Source organism: Engystomops pustulosus, chromosome 2 (genome assembly GCF_040894005.1).
Source record: "Engystomops pustulosus chromosome 2, aEngPut4.maternal, whole genome shotgun sequence".
Lineage (NCBI taxonomy): Eukaryota > Metazoa > Chordata > Amphibia > Anura > Leptodactylidae > Engystomops > Engystomops pustulosus.
In genome coordinates this window covers 250,006,012-250,030,246 of record NC_092412.1, presented here as the reverse complement: position 1 = coordinate 250,030,246, position 24,235 = coordinate 250,006,012, and positions in this window count along the sequence as shown.

The following is a 24,235-nucleotide window of genomic DNA, read 5'->3' as shown; positions in this document are numbered from 1 at the left end:
CACAGCGCTCCCTACCTAACTACAGGAGACACCACGCACAGCGCTCCTTGAATAGCCAGACTCGGACAAAGTAAGTCTCCTTTACATTATATTACTTGCCAATCAGAGTCACTTTCTAACTCCATATACCATATAGGGACGGATCAGGACCATCTCATCTACAGTATTGACATAACAAGTCAAGCTAATACTGCCAGGGTAAGCCACCTTTCTTCCTATCCTCCCACACATCAATCACCACAAAATTTACTATAGTGTCACATTGTATCTCCCTCAAACTTCCTAGGAACAACACCATCCTAGGATAGACTCCGCATCCTTTACCACCAGGACAGGCTAAATTAAGGCCACATCGGTTAGTCCACGCCTCTCTTTCATGTTCCTCTCCTGTCCCTCACTTTCCTTTTACATATGTTAATGTGTTTTATCTATCTATCTGATGTATTCATAATGTAATTTTATTTCGCTACTTTGGAGGACTATTCATTCCTTATACCATTGAAATTGATTTATTTATTTATTTATTTGTCATACACATATATATTTATACGTTTGTACAGCGAAAGCTAAGTGAAACAGTTAGAATCTTAGATTCGAACCTGATTTCCCTTATGAATTTTCACCCATGTCTTCCATACTAACCACCTCTATGTATGAATCTATTTTGTCTATATTTTATGCATTTTATCTATATGTGTCTATGTTTTTATATACACCTGATATATGTATATATATTTTTTTAGAATATTGTATAAAAATTGTACGGACCTGAAGAAGGGAACGGTACGCTCCCGAAACGCGTCGTCCTCGCATGCAATCAAATAAAAACCTTTTCTACACTGAGAAGCGCGGTCATTGATCCTGCCTTTTGTCCCATGTTTGTACATTTCCCAATCCCGACCCAACCAGATCGGGAAGCAGGACTACGCAGCTAAACCTCAGTCGACTCACTAATTGCTGCTCCTACCACGTTCTATATTGAATTTTCTTTCCACACCGAATTTTCTCTATTATTTTGATGCGCTGTGTTCCTCTTTTTTACGATCTATTCTATAACATTGTGCAGGAAGGGGTTAAAATGATCTTTATTGTGTAAACTTTGAGATGTGAGAACTTTATTTAATGGGAAAACCCCTTTAAGGAGATCTCTTACTACCCAAAACCTTGTGGGCTCAGGGACCCGGTTTTGCCATCCAGCATTTAGTTTGCTTTATATAGAAGATGCTAAATCCTAATGGGCTAAAGGAGCGGCTCCCTCTATCCACCAGGACCTACCTGCACCCCACATTACATCCATGTCACCCTGCACCCCCACATTACATCCATGTCACCCTGCACCCCACATTACATCCATGTCACCCTGCACCCCACATTACATCCATGTCACCCCGCACCCCACATTACATCCATGTCACCCTGCACCCCCACATTACATCCATGTCACCCTGCACCCCAGCATTACATCCATGTCACCCCGCACCCCCACATTACATCCATGTCACCCTGCACCCCACATAACATCCATGTCACCCTGCACCCCCACATTACATCCATGTCACCCTGCACCCCCACATTACATCCATGTCACCCTGCACCCCACATAACATCCATGTCACCCTGCACCCCCACATTACTTCCATGTCACCCTGCTCCCCACATTACATCCATGTCACCCTGCACCCCACATTACATCCATGTCACCCTGCACCCCACATTACATCCATGTCACCCTGCACCCCCACATTACATCCATATCACACTGCACCCCACATTACATCCATATCACACTGCACCCCACCTTACATCCATGTCACCCTGCACCCCACATTACATCCATGTCACCCTGCACCCCACATTACTTCCATGTCACCCTGCACCCCCACATTACTTCCATGTCACCCTGCTCCCCACATTACATCCATGTCACCCTGCACCCCACATTACATCCATGTCACCCTGCACCCCACATTACATCCATGTCACCCTGCACCCCACATTACTTCCATGTCACCCTGCACCCCCACATTACTTCCATGTCACCCTGCTCCCCACATTACATCCATGTCACCCTGCACCCCACATTACATCCATGTCACCCTGCACCCCACATTACACCCATGTCACCCTGCACCCCCACATTACATCCATGTCACCCTGCACCCCCACATTACATCCATGTCACCCTGCACCCCCACATTACACCCATGTCACCCTGCTCCCCACATTACACCCATGTCACCCCGCTCCCCCACATAACATCCATGTCACCCCGCTCCCCCACATAACATCCATGTCACCCCGCTCCCCCACATTACATCCATGTCACCCTGCACCCCACCTTACATCCATGTCACCCTGCACCCCACATAACATCCATGTCACCCTGCACCCCACATTACTTCCATGTCACCCTGCACCCCACCTTACATCCATGTCACCCTGCACCCCACATTACATCCATGTCACCCTGCACCCCCACATTACATCCATGTCACCCTGCACCCCACATTACATCCATGTCACCCTGCACCCCCACATTACATCCATGTCACCCTGCACCCCCACATTACATCCATGTCACCCTGCACCCCCACATTACACCCATGTCACCCTGCACCCCACATTACATCCATGTCACCCTGCACCCCACATTACATCCATATCACCCTGCACCCCACATTACATCCATGTCACCCTGCACCCCCACATTACATCCATGTCACCCTGCACCCCCACATTACATCCATATCACACTGCACCCCACATTACATCCATATCACACTGCACCCCACATTACATCCATATCACCCTGCACCCCACATTACATCCATGTCACCCTGCACCCCCACATTACATCCATGTCACCCTGCACCCCACATTACATCCATATCACACTGCACCCCACATTACATCCATATCACCCTGCACCCCCACATTACATCCATGTCACCCTGCACCCCCACATTACATCCATGTCACCCTGCACCCCCACATTACATCCATGTCACCCTGCACCCCCACATTACATCCATGTCACCCTGCACCTCACATTACATCCATGTCACCCTGCACCCCACATTACATCCATATCACACTGCACCCCACATTACATCCATGTCACCCTGCACCCCCACATTACATCCATGTCACCCTGCACCCCACATTACATCCATATCACCCTGCACCCCCACATTACATCCATGTCACCCTGCACCCCACATAACATCCATGTCACCCTGCACCCCACATTACATCCATGTCACCCTGCACCCCACATTACATCCATGTCACCCTGCACCCCCACATTACTTCCATGTCACCCTGCACCCCCACATTACTTCCATGTCACCCTGCTCCCCACATTACATCCATGTCACCCTGCACCCCACATTACATCCATGTCACCCTGCACCCCACATTACACCCATGTCACCCTGCACCCCCACATTACATCCATGTCACCCTGCACCCCCACATTACATCCATGTCACCCTGCACCCCCACATTACACCCATGTCACCCTGCTCCCCACATTACACCCATGTCACCCCGCTCCCCCACATAACATCCATGTCACCCCGCTCCCCCACATAACATCCATGTCACCCCGCTCCCCCACATTACATCCATGTCACCCTGCACCTCACATTACATCCATGTCACCCTGCACCTCACATTACATCCATATCACCCTGCACCCCACATTACATCCATGTCACCCTGCACCCCCACATTACATCCATGTCACCCTGCACCCCACATAACATCCATGTCACCCTGCACCCCACATTACTTCCATGTCACACTGCACCCCACATTACATCCATGTCACCCTGCACCCCACCTTACATCCATGTCACCCTGCACCCCACATTACATCCATGTCACCCTGCACCCCACATTACATCCATGTCACCCTGCACCCCCACATTACATCCATGTCACCCTGCACCCCCACATTACATCCATGTCACCCTGCACCCCCACATTACACCCATGTCACCCTGCACCCCACATTACATCCATGTCACCCTGCACCCCACATTACATCCATATCACCCTGCACCCCACATTACATCCATGTCACCCTGCACCCCCACATTACATCCATGTCACCCTGCACCCCCACATTACATCCATATCACACTGCACCCCACATTACATCCATATCACACTGCACCCCACATTACATCCATATCACCCTGCACCCCACATTACATCCATGTCACCCTGCACCCCCACATTACATCCATGTCACCCTGCACCCCACATTACATCCATATCACACTGCACCCCACATTACATCCATATCACCCTGCACCCCCACATTACATCCATGTCACCCTGCACCCCCACATTACATCCATGTCACCCTGCACCCCCACATTACATCCATGTCACCCTGCACCCCCACATTACATCCATGTCACCCTGCACCTCACATTACATCCATGTCACCCTGCACCCCACATTACATCCATATCACACTGCACCCCACATTACATCCATGTCACCCTGCACCCCCACATTACATCCATGTCACCCTGCACCCCACATTACATCCATATCACCCTGCACCCCCACATTACATCCATGTCACCCTGCACCCCACATAACATCCATGTCACCCTGCACCCCACATTACATCCATGTCACCCTGCACCCCACATTACATCCATGTCACCCTGCACCCCCACATTACTTCCATGTCACCCTGCACCCCCACATTACTTCCATGTCACCCTGCTCCCCACATTACATCCATGTCACCCTGCACCCCACATTACATCCATGTCACCCTGCACCCCACATTACACCCATGTCACCCTGCACCCCCACATTACATCCATGTCACCCTGCACCCCCACATTACATCCATGTCACCCTGCACCCCCACATTACACCCATGTCACCCTGCTCCCCACATTACACCCATGTCACCCCGCTCCCCCACATAACATCCATGTCACCCCGCTCCCCCACATAACATCCATGTCACCCCGCTCCCCCACATTACATCCATGTCACCCTGCACCTCACATTACATCCATGTCACCCTGCACCTCACATTACATCCATATCACCCTGCACCCCCACATTACATCCATGTCACCCTGCACCCCCACATTACATCCATGTCACCCTGCACCCCACATAACATCCATGTCACCCTGCACCCCACATTACTTCCATGTCACACTGCACCCCACATTACATCCATGTCACCCTGCACCCCACCTTACATCCATGTCACCCTGCACCCCACATTACATCCATGTCACCCTGCACCCCACATTACATCCATGTCACCCTGCACCCCCACATTACATCCATGTCACCCTGCACCCCACATTACATCCATGTCACCCTGCACCCCCACATTACATCCATGTCACCCTGCACCCCCACATTACATCCATGTCACCCTGCACCCCCACATTACACCCATGTCACCCTGCACCCCACATTACATCCATGTCACCCTGCACCCCACATTACATCCATATCACCCTGCACCCCACATTACATCCATGTCACCCTGCACCCCCACATTACATCCATGTCACCCTGCACCCCCACATTACATCCATATCACACTGCACCCCACATTACATCCATATCACTCTGCACCCCACATTACATCCATATCACCCTGCACCCCACATTACATCCATGTCACCCTGCACCCCCACATTACATCCATGTCACCCTGCACCCCACATTACATCCATATCACACTGCACCCCACATTACATCCATATCACCCTGCACCCCCACATTACATCCATGTCACCCTGCACCCCCACATTACATCCATGTCACCCTGCACCCCCACATTACATCCATGTCACCCTGCACCCCACATTACATCCATATCACACTGCACCCCACATTACATCCATATCACCCTGCACCCCCACATTACATCCATGTCACCCTGCACCTCACATTACATCCATGTCACCCTGCACCCCACATAACATCCATATCACCCTGCACCCCCACATTACATCCATATCACCCTGCACCCCACATTACATCCATATCACCCTGCACCCCACATTACATCCATGTCACCCTGCACCCCCACATTACTTCCATGTCACCCTGCACCCCCACATTACTTCCATATCACCCTGCACCCCCACATTACATCCATATCACACTGCACCCCCACATTACATCCATGTCACCCTGCACCCCCACATTACATCCATGTCACCCTGCACCCCCACATTACATCCATGTCACCCTGCACCCCACATTACATCCATATCACACTGCACCCCACATTACATCCATATCACCCTGCACCCCCACATTACATCCATGTCACCCTGCACCCCACATTACATCCATGTCACCCTGCACCTCACATTACATCCATGTCACCCTGCACCCCACATTACATCCATATCACGCTGCTCCCCTCCTCCTCCTCTCCCTGCTCTCCACCTCCTCCTCTCCCTGCACCCCACCTCCTCTATCCCTCAGGGCTGCAGCTTCTATCAGGGATCTCCATGGTTCCTGTGCAACGCTAGAGTTGCTCCTCCCACACAAGTCACATGGCGATGACGTCATCAAAGGTCCTTTACACCACAAGGAAATAGAATCTACTGTAACTTCTCAGAGCAGACACTTTCCTGTGTATATACAATGTGCAGGAGATCAACACAATACAGTCCCTGCCCTATCTATAGACCACAACCAGGGCAGACCAGGGAGACCTCACAACCTCCTGCCTGAGAGCAGAGCTGGGGCTTCACTGCTGTCTCCAGGACCTGGGAATAAAGGAAGCATTTGATTGGTTGGCTGATCAGTTTGACTGACAGATATTTCTCACAGAATAAGAATTCTGTCGCACAGAATGGTATTTTGTAGTACAGAAGTAGAATTCTGTTGCACAGAATGGCATTTTGTAGTACAGAAGTAGAATTCTGTCGCACAGAATAGCATTTTGTTGTACAGAAGTAGAATACTGTCGCACAGAATAGCATTTTGTAGTACAGAAGTAGAATTCTGTTGCACAGAATAGTATTTTGTAGTGCAGAAGTAGAATTCTGTCACACAGAATAATAATTTTGTCACACAGAATGGCATTTTGTAGTACAGAAGTACAATTCTGTCACACAGAATGGTATTTTGTAGCACAGAAGTAAAATTCTGTCGCACATAATAGTACTTTCTAGTACAGAAGTAGAATTCTGTTACACAAAATGGTATTTTGTAGTACAGAAGTAGAATTCTGTCGCACAGAATAGCATTTTGTTGTACAGAAGTAGAATACTGTCGCACAGAATAGCATTTTGTAGTACAGAAGTAGAATTCTGTCGCGCAGAATAGTATTTTGTAGTGCAGAAGTAGAATTCTGTCACACAGAATAATAATTTTGTCACACAGAATGGCATTTTGTAGTACAGAAGTAGAATTCTGTCGCACAGAATAGTATTTTGTAGTACAGAAGTAGAATTTTGTCACACAGAATGCTATTTTGTCACACAGAATGGCATTTTGTAGTACAGAAGTAGAATTCTGTCACACAGAATAAGAATTCTGTCACACAGAATAAGAATTCTGTCACACAGAATGGTATTTTGTAGTACAGAAGTAGAATTCTGTCACACAGAATGGTATTTTGTAGTACAGAAGTAGAATTCTGTCGCACAAAATAGTATTTTGTAGTACAGAAGTAGAATTCTGTCACACAGAATGGTATTTTGTAGTACAGAAGTAGAATTCTGTCACACAGAATGGTATTTTGTAGTACAGAAGTAGAATTCTGTCGCACAAAATAGTATTTTGTAGTACAGAAGTAGAATTCTGTCACACAGAATAATAATTTTGTCACACAGAATGGTATTTTGTAGCACAGAAGTAGAATTCTGTCGCACATAATAGTACTTTGTAGTACAGCAGTAGAATTTTGTCGCACAGAATGGTATTTTGTAGTACAGAAGTAGAATTCTGTTACTCAAAATGGTATTTTGTCAAAAAGAATGGTATTTTGTATCACAGAAATAGTTTTTGTTGTACACAATAAGAGTTTTGTCTCACAGAATGGCATTTTGTAGTACAGTAATGTAATTTTAAAAAGACTCTTATACAAAAGTCATTTTGTTAAAAAAAATTATTCTGTGCCACAAAATAAAAAAATCTGTATCACAGGACAAGTTTTGTGTCTACAAAATTTAATTCTGTGTCACAAAAAATTATTATGTAAGCACAAAATCGTTTTTTTGTTCACATAATCTATTATGTAAGCACAAAATAAATTTGGTGTTCACTAAAAGTAGATGTGTAGTTTTGTGCAAGTGTAATGTATTTTGTCTTCAAGCAGAATATTTTGTGAACACAAAATTATTCTGTGCTTACAAAATGGATTCTGTGTCACAAAATGCACTGTGAACAAACGGCGCCCCATAGCCACCATGTATGTCAACTAAATGTGTCGGCACTGTCCCTTCCGCACTGTCTCCGTAGATTGACTGTCAAATGGCCTTACCCTGGGGTAAAAGCCAACAGATTCCCACTACTGCCAATGGTATCTGTTCCTATGTATCCAATTTTCAGCACAGGAATGTAGTAAGTAGAGATGAGCGAACATGCTCGTCCGAGCTTGATGCTCGGTCGAGCATTAGGGTACTCGAAACTGCTCGTTGCTCGGACGAATACTTCGCCCGCTCGAGAAAATGGCAGCTCCCGCCGTTTTGCTTTTTGGCGGCCAGAAACAGAGCCAATCACAAGCCAGGAGACTCTGCACTCCACCCAGCATGACGTGGTACCCTTACACGTCGATAGCAGTGGTTGGCTGGCCAGATCAGGTGACCCTGGGATAGACTAGCCGCTGCCCGCGCTGCTCGGATCATTCTGTGTCTGGATGCCGCTAGGGAGAGAGCTGCTGCTGGTCAGGGAAAGCGTTAGGGTGTTCTATTAGCTTACTGTTAGGCAGGAGTGATTCTACAAGAACCCAACAGCCCTTCTTAGGGCTACAATAACGTTCTACTTTTTTTATTTTAATTTGCATCTAGTACCATTTTGTGAGGAATTAGCAGGGGGACTTGCTACCGTTGTGTTTAGCTCTTAGTGGCACACATATCCATAGCAAAGACCGAAGTGGGAAAATTTAGTAGGGGTTGGATTTCAATTAGGCACTAACTCAGTGTCATCTCATCTGGCATAGTAGTGTGCTTTGATACTTGGCTAGAAAATAGCCATAGGAGAATACAAAGAGCTTACTTACGCCTACAGTAGCGTTCTATATATTTGATTTCTGGTTGATCTGCTGGTGGCTGTACTTTCTGCAGTGCATGTACTAGCCAATTCTGAGCAATTTGTAGTGAGACTTGCGACCGTTGTGTTCTGCGCTTAGTGACGCACATATCCATAGCAAAGACCGAAGTGGGAAAATTTAGTAGGGGTTGGATTTCAATTAGGCACTAACTCAGTGTCATCTCATCTGGCATAGTAGTGTGCTTTGATACTTGGCTAGAAAATAGCCATAGGAGAATACAAAGAGCTTACTTACGCCTACAGTAGCGTTCTATATATTTGATTTCTGGTTGATCTGCTGGTGGCTGTACTTTCTGCAGTGCATGTACTAGCCAATTCTGAGCAATTTGTAGTGAGACTTGCGACCGTTGTGTTCTGCGCTTAGTGACGCACATATCCATAGCAAAGACCGAAGTGGGAAAATTTAGTAGGGGTTGGATTTCAATTAGGCACTAACTCAGTGTCATCTCATCTGGCATAGTAGTGTGCTTTGATACTTGGCTAGAAAATAGCCATAGCAATAGGATAGCATTGTTTGGTTTTAAAAACTCAAAAAAAAACAAAAAACACAAAAAAAAACAAAAAACACAAAAAAAAAACAAAAAAAAGTTAAAAAAAAAATAAAGTTATAACTCTCATTTTAAAAATGTTTAACCCGAGGGCTAGGGGTAGAGGACGAGGGCGGGGACGTGGGCGTCCAACTACTGCAGGGGTCAGAGGCCGTGGTCCTGGGCGGGGTGAGACACCACCTGCTGATGAGGGAGCAGGGGAACGCCGCAGAGCTACACTCCCTAGGTTCATGTCTGAAGTTACTGGGACTCGTGGTAGAGCACTGTTGAGGCCAGAACAGTGCGAACAGGTGATGTCGTGGATTGCTGACAATGCTTCGAGCAATTTGTCCACCACCAGTCAGTCTTCCACGCAGTCCACCCATGTCACCGAAATCGCCACTCCTCCAGCTCCTGCACCTCAGCCTCCTCCCCCCCAGTCTGCCCCCTCCCAGGAAAATTTGGCATTTGAACCGGCATACTCTGAGGAACTGTTTTCTGGACCCTTCCCACAGTCACAAACCACTTGTCCGGTTGCTGCTGAGCAATTTTCCGATGCCCAGGTTTTCCACCAGTCACAGTCTGTGGGTGATGATGACCTTCTTGACGTAGTGGAAGTGTGTAAAGAGGTGTCCGACGATGAGGAGACACGGTTGTCAGACAGTGGGGAAGTTGTTGTCAGGGCAGGAAGTCCGAGGGGGGAGCAGACTGAGGGATCGGAGGATGATGAGGTGACAGACCCAAGCTGGGTTGAGAGGCCGGGTGAACACAGTGCTTCTGAGACGGAGGAGAGTCCTCGACCAGAACAGGTTGGAAGAGGCAGTGGTGGGGCCAGACGGAGAGGCAGGGCCAGAGCTGGTGCATCAGCGCCAAATGTGTCAACTAGTGAAGCTCGTGGCGAGGGCTCTTGCGGCGAGGGCTAGATCTTCAGAAGTCTGGAGGTTCTTTAAGGAAACACCGGATGACCGACGGACTGTGGTGTGCAACATTTGCCAAACCAGGCTCAGCAGGGGTTCCACCACTACTAGCTTAACTACCACCAGTATGCGCAGGCATATGAATGCTAAACACCCCACTCAGTGGCAACAAGCCCGTTCACCTCCGGCCGTGCACACCACTGCTCCTTCCCCTGTGTCAGCTGCTAGTCAGCCCCCTGCCCAGGACCCTGCCACAAAAACCCCATCGTCGCCTCCACGATCCTCCACAGCATCCACCAGCGTTCAGCTCTCCATACCCCAGACGCTGGAGCGGAAACGCAAATATAGTGCAACCCACCCGCACGCCCAAGCCCTTAATGTGCACATCTCCAGATTGCTTAGCCTGGAGATGCTGCCCTATAGGCTAGTAGAGACCGAGGCCTTTCGCAACCTCATGGCGGCGGCCGCCCCTCGGTATTCGGTCCCCAGCCGCCACTACTTTTCCCGATGTGCCGTCCCAGCCCTGCACCAGCACGTGTCAGACAACATCATCCGTGCCCTGACCAACGCCGTTTCTGACAAGGTCCACCTGACCACGGACACGTGGACGAGTGCTGCCGGGCAGGGCCACTATATATCGCTGACGGCACATTGGGTTAACTTGGTGGAGGCTGGGACCGAGTCTGACCCTGGGGCTGCTCATATACTGCCGACGCCGAGGATTGCGGGGCCTACCTCGGTCCAGGTGTTTCAGGCCTACTATGCCTCCTCCTCCTCCCACCCCTCCTCCACCTCCTCCTCCGAACTACCATCCGTGGGCACGGCGCCATCAGTCGGTAGCTCTAGGCACAGCAGCAGTGCCGTCGCTAAGCGACAGCAGGCGGTGCTCAAACTGCTGAGCCTAGGCGACAAAAGGCACACCGCCCAAGAGCTATTACAGGGCATCACGGCGCAGACTGATCTGTGGCTGGCACCGCTGAACCTCAAGCCGGGAATGGTTGTGTGTGACAACGGCCGTAACCTGGTGGCGGCTCTGCAACTCGGCAGACTGACACATGTGCCATGCCTGGCCCATGTGTTAAATCTGATAGTTCAGCGTTTCCTCAAGACATACCCCAATCTGTCTGATTTGCTCACGAAGGTGCGCCGCATCTGTGCGCATTTCAGGAAGTCCAGCCCAGATGCTGCCACTCTCAGGGCAGCGCAGCGCCGCCTCCAACTGCCCGCTCACCGACTGCTGTGCGACGTGCCCACGAGGTGGAATTCAACACTGACCATGTTATCCAGAGTTTACCAGCAGCGCAGAGCGATTGTAGACTGCCAGATGTCAACTTCCACCAGAACTGGTAGTCAGGTCAGTCAGCTTCCTCAAGTCTACAATGAGGAGTGGACGTGGATGTCTGATATCTGTCAGGTGCTGAGTAACTTTGAGGAGTCAACACAGATGGTCAGTGGCGATGCCGCCATCATCAGCCTCACCATCCCGCTGCTTGGCCTGTTGAAAAACTCTCTGGTCAGCATGAAGTCGGAAGCTTTGCGCTCGTCACAAGAGACGGGGGAAGAATATTCCCTTGTTCATAGCCAAAGCACCCTCAGGTCTGTTTCTCAGCGCATATCGGAGGAGGTGGAGGTGGAGGAGGATGAGGAGGAAGAGGAGGAGAATGTTGGCGAGACACAAGAGGGGACCATTGTTGAGTCCTTCACTGTTCAGCGTGTATGGGCAGAAGAAGAGGAGTTGGAGGAGTTGGAGGAGGAGGAAATGGACAGTCAGGCCAGTGAGGGGAGTGAATTCTTACGCGTTGGTACTCTGGCGCATATGGCAGATTTCATGCTAGGCTGCCTATCCCGTGACCCTCGCGTTCAAAGAATTTATTCCAGCACCGATTACTGGGTGTTCACTCTCCTGGACCCACGGTACAAGCAAAATCTTCCCACTCTCATCCCTGCAGAGGAAAGGAGTGTGAGAATGCATGAATACCAGCAGGCCCTGGTGCACAAGCTGAAACAGTATTTCCCTTCTGACAGCGCTAGCGGCAGAGTGCGTAGTTCTGCGGGACAAGTAGCGAGGGAGAGTAGGCGAGCAGGCAGCTTGTCCAGCACTGGCAAGGGTACGCTTTACAAGGCTTTTGCCAGCTTTATGTCACCCCAGCAAGACACTGTCACCTGTCCCCAGTCTCGGCAGAGTAGGGCTGATCTTTACAGAAAGATGGTGAGGGAGTACGTAGCTGACCATACCATCGTCCTAAATGATCACACAGCTCCCTACAACTACTGGGTTTCAAAGCTGGACATGTGGCACGAACTGGCGCTGTACGCCTTGGAGGTTCTTGCCTGCCCTGCCGCTAGCGTCTTGTCCGAGCGGGTTTTCAGTGCAGCTGGTGGCATCATCACCGATAAGCGTACACGCCTGTCGACTGACAGTGCTGACAGGCTGACGCTTATTAAAATGAATAAAGGCTGGATTTCTCATAATTTCCAATCTCCACCAGGTGAAGGAAGCTCAACCTGAATAATTGATCCACTCCTCCTCCTCCTCATTTTCCTCCTTCTCCTCCTCTTTGTACAGTAAAGCAGAGGAAAATGGCTATTTTTTGACAGGGCCCACTGGCTCTAGCTATAGTACTTTATGCATTTAATTTTTCTGGAGGGCCACCTACCCGGTCCTCTGTTTGAAACAATTTTTGTGAGTGCCACATACAGGCACTCAATCTATTCCATTTTACTGGAGGGCCACCTACCTGCTCCTCTGGTTTGAAAAATTTTTGGGACTGCCACATACAGGCACTCAATCTATTCCATTTTACTGCAGGGCCACCTACCTGCTCCTCTGGTTTGAAACATTTTTGGGACTGCCACATACAGGCACTCAATCTATTCCATTTTACTGGAGAGCCACCTACCTGCTCCTCTGGTTTGAAAAATTTTTGGGACTGCCACATACAGGCACTCAATCTATTCCATTTTACTGCAGGGCCACCTACCTGCTCCTCTGGTTTGAAACATTTTTGGGACTGCCACATACAGGCACTCAATCTATTCCATTTTACTGGAGGGCCACCTACCTGCTCCTCTGGTTTGAAAAATGTTTGGGACTGCCACATACAGGCACTATCCAAATTAAATTGTCTCCATAGCAGCCTCCACACGTTGTCTCCATTGCTACCTCCAAAAGTCGTCCATATAGCTGCCTCCATACATCGTCCCTTTATCAAACGAGCTGTGTCAGGCAGAAATTTGGGTTGTTTTCATGGATTCCACATCAAAGTTGTTAACTTTGTCGCCACCCTGCTGTGTTATCCACAAAATATACTGGCAAACTTTTATCATTTACCGATATTATTTCAGCGCTTCTTGCGCATCTGTTTACATTCCCCTCACCCGGCATATCCTAAACTTATAAGAACGCTACTACACTTGATCTTATACAAAAGGTTCTTAGAAGTGCTGTTTGGGGAGTAGCCTAGAGACAGGGGCTTGGATTGGCGAAAGCTCGCCTGGCAGCGGAGCGCCAGCTCCATGCGCATCATGCGCTTCTTGCGCATCTGTTTACATTCCCCTCATCCGCCATATCCCAAACTTATAAGAACGCTACTACACTTAACTTGGTGCAGGCTGGGACCGAGTCTGACCCTGGGGCTGGTCATATACTGCCGACGCAGAGAATTGCGGGGCCTACCTCGGTCCAGGTCTCAAAGGCCTACTATACCTCCTCCCACCCCTCCTCCACCTCCTCCTCCTCCGAATTACCATCCGTGGGCATGGCGCCATCAGTCGGTAGCTCTAGGCACAGCAGCAGTGCCGTCGCTAAGCGACAGCAGGCGGTGCTGAAACTGCTGAGCCTAGGCGATAAAAGGCACACCGCCCAAGAGCTATTACAGGGCATTCCACATCAAAGTTGTTAACTTTGTCGCCACCCTGCTGTGTAATCCACAAAATATACTGGCAAACTTTTATCATGTACCGATATTATTTCAGCGCTTCTTGCGCATCTGATTACATTCCCCTCACCCGCCATATCCTAAACTTATAAGAACGCTACTACACTTGATCTTATACAAAAGGTTCTTAGAAGTGCTGTTTGGGGAGTAGCCTAGAGACAGGGGCTTGGATTGGCGAAAGCTCGCCTGGCAGCGGAGCGCCAGCTCCATGCCAAGATCCAACTAACATAGTTGCAGCACCTTTAATCTACTACTAGTTCACTGCCTCCATAATAATAATAATAATAATCTTTATTTATATAGCGTCATCATATTCTGTAGCGCTTTACAAATCATAGGAAACAAATACAAATGTAATGTAACAGAGCACAACATTTGTATGGAACAACAGGAGTGAGGTCCCTGCTCGCCAGAGCTTACGGTTTATGAAGATGATGGGGTAACACGAGGTAAAAGAATATTTAATGGTCAAGCCATTCTTCTTAGGGAATAGAAAAAAATATAATAAATGGAATTGCTGTCGCTTGAACCACTCAGCCGTCATCTTATATACCAGGTCCAGGGTGAATGGGACTGCAGAGAAGTCTGGTGCCTGTTGGTTGCTGGATAACAGATGGGAGGACGACACAGGACGGGTTAGTAGAAGAGTTAAAACTTCATGCAGTTAATGAGTGTTATAGGCTTGCCTAAAGAAATGGGTTTTAAGAGCACGTTTGAAACTTTGGAGGTTAGGTATTAGTCTGATAGTCCGGGGCAGAGCATTCCATAGAATTGGTGCAGCTCTAGAGAAGTCTTGGAGACGCGAGTGGGAGGTCCGCACTAGGGTAGAGGTTAATCTAAGATCACTGGCGGATCTAAGAGCACGGGTTGGGCGATAGACTGAGATAAGAGAGGAGAGGTAGGGGGGTGCAGCATTATACAGAGCTTTATGGATGAGGGTTATTATTATTTTAAACTGTATTCGAAAGGAGACTGGCAGCCAGTGCAGCGACTGGCATGAACTGTAAGCATACATGGTCCCCTTATCAAACGAGCTGTGTCAGGCAGAATTTTGGGTTGTTTTCATGGCTTCCATGTTAACTTTGTCGCCACCCTGCTGTGTAATCCACAAAATATACTGGCAAACTTTTATCATGTACCGATATTATTTGAGCGCTTCTTGCTCACCTCCTTTGGTTCCTCTCTGACACCCATTGGTTTGAAGCCTGAGTCCAATTAGGGTATGTCGCCATGCCACTCTCTAGCCTGCTGCCGCTGCCTCTGCATGCCGTCCCCTATAGTGTCAGGGTCAATTATTGGATGTTTTAGATGCTATCTAGCTTCATTCTGTCACTCTGTCATGGCCATGCTGTTGCCCATAATTTTGGCATAATGGTGCGATTAGGCAGCCTCAGAGGCATCCATGCATGCTGCCCCTGCTGTTTCCTGTCCATTTCCGTGGTGTTTCCATCCTTTTCTGAGGTTCCCAGGTGTTTGGCCAAGCTTCCCTGTGCAGAGCCTTGGTCCCCTTGAAAAATGCTCGAGTCTCCCATTGACTTCAATGGGGTTCGTTATTCGAGACGAGCACTCGAGCATCGGGAAAAGTTTGTCTCGAATAACGAGTACCCGAGCATTTTAGTGTTCGCTCATCTCTAGTAGTAAGTAAGAAGGAGTCAAATGTGTAACGTAAAGCCCTTAGACCCTCGCCCAGCCATGGTCATTTATAATACTGTGGTCACCTTAGTGACTGCTACCCCTGCGCTCCCTATAGTTACACCCCACAAACAGCTCCTTACTGTACATGGAGTCATTTTAGACCAAATCCCTGAGACATACAGTAAGTAACATCTGAGTAACATCCGAGTAACATTTGCATCAGGTTACTGGAAATAAGGAGGGATATTAGGATATTAAGAGGCTTTTACCTGAATTGTCCGTGGTTTTCAAAGAATTTCTTCTCATTGTCTATGGCTTCTTCCAGGGAGATGTTATTCTGTATCTCCATCTGTCCCCGACACTTGACCATCATGTATCCCTTCCTTAGGCTGTAGACTCGGTTATGGACTACACGTACAACCTCACCTTCTGCTCCTTTATCCACCAGGTCTGGTTTAGTCAGGACACCTACATGATATCCATACACAATCACTGATACGTTGTATAAATATTATCTGATACATTGTATAAATATTATCTGATACATTGTATAAATATTATCTGATACATTGTATGAATATTATCTGATACATTATCACTGGCACATATAAAGCCTTGAATGTGTTCACCGTCTCCACGTTCTAAGTTCTGAGCATTTGATAATATTTTTAAAGGAGTCTTCTAATCTTATAAATGTTACGGGAAGACATTTGTGTATCTGAACACCCACCATATTACACCACAATTACCGTATACACTCAAGAATAAGCTCAGTTTTTCAGCACAATTTTACATTCTGTACTCACCTTTTTGATGCCCCCCCCCTCCCAGGTCCTCTTCTTGATCCAGTCCCACTGACAGTGACAGGTCCATGCCCACTGGTGGTGCACAGACTAAGATGGTGGCAAGTGGTTGGTGTTTGTGCACCATTAGTGTGCCGGGCAAAGCCAAAGAAAACCGGGTAAGAACCAAGATGGCGGCGGAGTACTAAATCATAAGGCTGAAAAGAAGTCAAGTAGGATCACAACAAAACACACAGAGGGTAATTTACTAAGCCATCACCAGCAGTTTTCTTCTTTTTGCCCACTCACACCCAAAGTGATGGACATCTGGTTGCCTGGGGGCGGAAAACTGATGGAGATTATAACTATAATCTCTGCTAAATCCATCCTGGCAGAGATTATGCAAGATCACAGAGTATCTCAGAAGATTACAAATGCCTGTATAATAGCCAAGCAGGAATGGATTGTGAGCCCCATTGGGGACAGGGACTGATTTGGCAAGTTCTGTGCAGCGCTGCGTCATCTGTGTGCGCTATATAAATAAAGGAATTATTATTAATTATCTATATCAGTGATTTTCAACCTTTTTTGAGCCGCGGCACACTTTTTATACTTAGAAAATCCTGGGGCACACCACCAACCAAAATAGCACAAAATGACACTAAAACAGTCATAAAAGGCCTCCCTTTACTAATAAAAAGGCCCTAGCTGCCTCCCTTTACTAATAAAAAGCCCCTTTACTAATAAAAAGCCCCTGGCGGCCTCCCTTTACTAATAAAAAGCCCCTAGATGCCTCCCTTTACTAATAAAAAGCCCCTAGCTGCCTCCCTTTACTAATAAAACGGCCCTAGCTGCCTCCCTTTACTAATAAAAAGCCCCTAGATGCCTCCCTTTACTAATAAAAAAGCCCCTGGCGGCCTCCCTTTACTAATAAAAAGCCCCTAGCTGCCTCCCTTTACTAATAAAAAGCCCCTAGCTGCCTCCCTTTACTAATAAAAAGCCCCTAGCTGCCTCCCTTTACTAATAAAAAGCCCCTAGCTGCCTCCCTTTACTAATAAAAAGCCCCTAGCTGCCTCCCTTTACTAATAAAAAGCCCCTAGCTGCCTCCCTTTACTAATAAAAAGGCCCTAGCAGCCTCCCTTTACTAATAAAAAGGCCCTAGCAGCCTCCCTTTACTAATAAAAAGCCCCTAGCTGCCTCCCTTTACTAATAAAAAGGCCCTAGCTGCCTCCCTTTACTAATAAAAAGCCCCTAGCTGCCTCCCTTTACTAATAAAAAGCCCCTAGCTGCCTCCCTTTACTAATAAAAAGCCCCTAGCTGCCTCCCTTTACTAATAAAAAGGCCCTAGCAGCCTCCCTTTACTAATAAAAAGGCCCTAGCAGCCTCCCTTTACTAATAAAAAGCCCCTAGCTGCCTCCCTTTACTAATAAAAAGGCCCTAGCTGCCTCCCTTTACTAATAAAAAGCCCCTGGCAGCCTCCCTTTACTAATAAAAAGCCCCTAGCTGCCTCCCTTTACTAATAAAAAGCCCCTAGCTGCCTCCCTTTACTAATAAAAAGGCCCTAGCTGCCTCCCTTTACTAATAAAAAGCCCCTAGCTGCCTCCCTTTACTAATAAAAAGGCCCTAGCTGCCTCCCTTTACTAATAAAAAGCCCCTGGCAGCCTCCCTTTACTAATAAAAAGCCCCTAGCTGCCTCCCTTTACTAATAAAAAGCCCCTGGCGGCCTCCCTTTACTAATCAAGAAACCCTAGCAGCCTCCCTTTACTAATAAAAAGGCCCTAGCGGTCTCCCATTACAAATTAAGAGCCCGTAGCGGCCTCCCTTTACTAATAAAAAGGCCCTAGCGGTCTCCCATTACAAATTAAGAGCCCGTAGCGGCCTCTCTTTACTAATTAATAGGCCCTAGAGCCCCCCTTTACTAATTAAAAGGCCCTAGAGCCCCCCCCCCTTTACTAATTAAAAGGCCCTAGAGCCCCCCCCTTTACTAATTAAAAGGCCCTAGAGCCCCCCCCTTTACTAATTAAAAGGCCCTAGAGCCCCCCCCTTTACTAATTAAAAGGCCCTAGAGCCCCCCCTTTACTAATTAAAAGGCCCTAGAGGCCCCCCTTAACAAATAAAAAGCCCCAGCCTACCTTTACTAATAAAAAAGAAAAAACCCTAGCTGCCTTCCCTATACAAATAATAACCCTATATACTTACCCTTGATGTCTTCTTCCGCGTACCTTCACTCCTAATGGCGATCCGCTCACCTTCTGTAGCTCCTGCACCGCGCGCCTCTGGTCACGTGACTTACGCGACCTGACGTCAGGTCGCGTCAGTCACGTGACATGGGCCGCGCGGTACAGGAGCTACAGAAGACGGGCGGATCGCCGACGCGGGACTTGGAGGTAAGTATGGGGCAGAAATACGGGGGCGCGGCCGCAGCTCGACACCGGGGCAGCCTAGTTCGGGCAACTTTCCCCCGCGGCACACTCAACCTTGTGTCGCGGCACACTAGTGTGCCGCGGCACACAGGTTGAAAATCACTGATCTATATATCTATATATAATAACCCATTTCACGATTTCATTTATTTTTACGGAAGATACATAGACGATGGTCTGCTTATCTGGAGAGGCCCGGCCACATACATCACTGATTTTATATCGTATATTAACAATTACTTTTGGAATTTAAAATTCACCTACGATATTGGGGATGGTGACATCACGTTTCTGGATGTCACTTTATGGGGCAATATCACTACAGGAGTCATTGATTCCGAATTATACCGTAAGAAGACTAGTGGCAATTCCATTTTACAAGCATCCAGTTGCCACCCACAACATGTCATTAAGAATCTCCCGGTGGGGGAATTTATTCGAGCCACACAAGCCTTTATCATTATGACAAGTAGGTTAAAAGAAAGAGGGTCCTCGGATGCCAGTATAAAGAGAGCCATTAACATTGCTGAAAGCAAGACCAGGGATTCCCTATTAGAGAAACGGAACAGCACTAAGGAATGTGAGGCTACTCCACATATAGGGGCAGATTTACTTACCCGGTCCATTCGTGATCCAGCGGCGCGTTTTCTGTGGTGGATTCGGGTCCGTCCGCGATTCATTAAGGCAGTTCCTCCGCCGTCCACCAGGTGGCGCTGCTGCGCTGAAGAGCATCGGAACGCACTCAAGTTCACCGGCCTATTCCTGGTGAAGGTAAGTGCAAGTTTCGAGACACATTTTTTTTTAAATGCGGCAGTTTTTCTGAGTCCGTCGGGTTTTCGTTCGGCCACGCCCCCCCATTTCCGTCGCGTGCATGCCAGCGCCGATGCGCCACAATCCGATCGCGTGTGCCAAAATCCCGGGGCAATACAGGGAAAATCGGAAATATTCGGGTAACACGTCGGGAAAACGCGAATCGGGCCCTTAGTAAATGACCCCCATAGTGCGGATTACAACAAAGTTACTAACATAGTTAGAAAATATCTACCGGTTCTATTTGCTGATACCAAATTAAGGAGCATTTTGCCACCCGGGTGCCAATTTGTGTCACAAAGAGCCGGCAAAGATACAGAGCAATACGGATACATGGTTGAGTGTTAAAGGATCCTATGCGTGTGGGGGCAATAGATGCAATGTTTGCTGTTTCATGACTAATGTAAAATCATTTACCTCCACACATGAGAACAAATCTAGAAATATTAAAACATTTATAAACTGCAATACTAGACATGTAGATTACCCGGCTCAGTGCAAGGCTTGCAATGTACAATACATTGGCCGCACTGTCCGTCCACTGAAGAGAAGAATTGCAGAGCACATCACTGATGGCTCCAAACACTCAGATACGAATACCTCTAATCTATCCAAACATTGTTTTAACATTCATAAAGGAGATTTTTCTACATTGGAAGTCACAGGCATTGAGAGGGTTACTACTCCGGTTAGAGGTGGTAATAAGACGCATAATTTGCGCAATCGCAAAATGTTTTGGATTCGGAATTTAATTACTAGGACGCCACGGGGACTTCATGGCAAAACGGACACGATGGGGGTCATTTACTAAGGGCCCGAATCGCGTTTTTTCCACCGTTTTGCGCCGAATTGCCCCGGGTTTTTGGCGCACAAGATCGGATTGTTGTGCATCGGCATGCACGTGACGGAAATCGGGGGCGTGGCCGCCGGAAAACTCGACGGATCCGGAAAAACTGCCATATTTTTTTTAAAAAATGTGTCGCTCGACACGCACTTACCTGCACCCAGCATAGCTTGGTGAACTCCAGTGAACTCCGACGGACTTCAGCGCAGCAGCGACACCTGGTGGACATCGGGCGCACTACCTTAGTGAATCCCGGCCGGAAGACCCGAATCAGCGTCGGAGAACGCGCCGCTGGATCACGAATGGACCGGGTAAGTAAATCTGCCCCGATGTATCTATATTAAATGTAAATGGTTTGAACACTGTTTACATTCATATCTTATCTGTTATAGTATTAATGTGAATATACTATGACGTTATGGCGAAGTAATTGTTACTATGTATTTAAATGCGGAGTTATCTTTGCACTTCATTCCTATTATTCCTATTGTTGTATAATTCTCAATATGCGATTGTTATTTCTACATTAGAATAGTCTCCGCTGCTGAGGTGCGCTCTAACATGTATGTGTTAATTATGGGCGTGTTACTACACCTGTCTATGTCTGTGCTTTTTCCCTTTATTAAGTGGTGTGTCACACAGAGATCATCACTAAATATTACACTAAATATTACAGTCCGAAACGTGTAGATCTGGTGGATATGGTCGTGCAATATGTGACCTTACGTTTTTAAATATTATGGAATTAAAACTTTATTGATTTTATGAAGACATTGCGAGTGCTGGAACACCTACTTTTTCTTTGCCTACCAGTTTGTCTCGGCTGGCCGACTGCACGGCCTGAGCACAACCAGGAGCTGCATGAAGTTGGATGTCCATTATGCTGGGGACTTACATGTAAGTGAGCGGATTCGTTTATCTTGTTTCTATTGTTGATTGAACTTTGGTCTATAACCTTAGTGTAACATATTTCTTCACCTTCCATTTTGGTGTCAGGCTCTGACACCTGAGACTCGTGTTTGGTATTTGGGTCTTCATCCCATTGGGGCCAATTCCAACCTGAATATTTGCTGTAATGTAGATGTCCTTCAAAGCTTTTTCTGTCTCCAGTGCCGAGTGGCAAGGAACATACCACCCCTGACCACCACAACTCCAGGAGCCTACAGCTTGGATGTTCTTGTTCACAAAATGATTGTGTTAAGGGTTCAATAGTCTAAGAGCTTTAGTTTTTAGACCTTGAAATTGACCTATCAGATCTGATATGATGTCCCATACACTCATTGGGGGTCATTTACTTAGGGCCCGATTCGCGTTTTCCCGACGTGTTACCCGAATATTTCCGATTGGCGGCGATTTCCCCTGAATTGCCCCAGGATTTTGGCGCACGCGATCGGATTGTGGCGCATCGGCGCCGGCATGCACGCGACGGAAATGGGGGGCGTGGCCGAGCAAAAACCCGACGGATTCGGAAAACCCGCCGCATTTAAAACAATAAAAGTGTCGCTTGGGACGCACTTACCTTCACTTGGTCCGGCCCGATGAACTTGAGTGCGTTCAGATGCTTTTCAGCGCAGCAGCGCCACCTGGTGGACGGCGGAGGAACTACCTTGATGAATCCTGGCCGGACCCGAATCCACCGCAGAGAACGCGCCGCTGGATCGCGAATGGGCCGGGTAAGTAAATCTGCCCCATTGTCTTCACAAGCATCGGTTTCCCATCGGCTAAAGGTTTACCAAACTTCCTCTATCTTGTAGACCAACTTCCTCAAACTGCTGCAGACACATTCAGTAGTACCAGCGCGAGCAAAACCTGTAGCGACAAATCCATTTGGTTCCCCTTTTGCAAGAACCTCGTGTACAAATTCTGTTGTTACTAATTTCAGATATATAGTCTCTTTGTACTGTTTTTTGCAATATTTCATTTAAATTGACACTTAATATTTGAGAATTTAGGACTCTGTTTCCTGCAGCACCTCTAATATCAGTACCAAATGATGTCTATTGTGCGTTTTTTGATGTTGCCCATGATGTTCTTTATGCAGGTTTTGTAGACTTGGGTTTACATAGTGACTCCACTTACCGTTCTGATGGCATACTTTTTAGCATTTCATAAGTCTTTTAAAGTTTGTATATGATCGTGATCTTCCTGGAGGCGGAGCATTTTGGGTCACATGACACGTGCCACGTGACACGAGCAGACCATGAGTAAGCTCATCTGAGCGAAACGCGTAGGTCATTTCCTGCACACCATGATGCAAGAGATTGTGTACCTTGCCTGAAGATTTTGTATTATTTGGAACCTTAATAAAAGCAAGGATTTTATAATCATACTCCCCTGAGACGCTGGATTATCTTCTTTCGTTTGAAATTCTGAGTAATGATTCTGTATTATGAGGTGAAATGATTGGTCGTTAGGGGAAGCCAAGCAAATACACAGAATATTAATGAGTATCTGAACATTGGACCACTAGGTCCCCCATGTTCACCGTCCTCCCTGTTTGAATTAATGGGGTTGGCCACCTTACGTCATAAAATGTCCATAAAATGGTCAAAGATGGAGGGTCATGTGACCCCAACTGTCCACGATCAATCTACCTTATCTTAGTAATCATGAATACAAATCTATGGTAATGGAAGGGAGATGGATCATGGACAGTTAGGATCACATGACCTCCAACTCAGCCAATCAGAACAGAATATTTAAGCTCCGCCCAAAAATGGACCATTGACTTATATAAAAATATACAAATAGTAATCTCCATATTTCAGTAGCCACACAATGAAAATCATGTGACCTTTCTGCTCCGGTGCAATGAGGGAAGATTTTCCTGCTCATCACTAGTCATAACTATTACTATTACCCAAACGCCGTCAACATTATCATCCATTATGGTTCTCAGAAGTACAAATCACACGCACCGCAACGGTTCAAACAACAAAGTGTATTCTCCAATATGGCCGCCCGAAAGACAAGAAAAAAAAAAATCAACAAGAAAAAAAAGTAAAATTTTTTTCCATCTAAATAGTAAAACTAAAATTGCATCCAAGAAACATTTCCTCTTAAACATA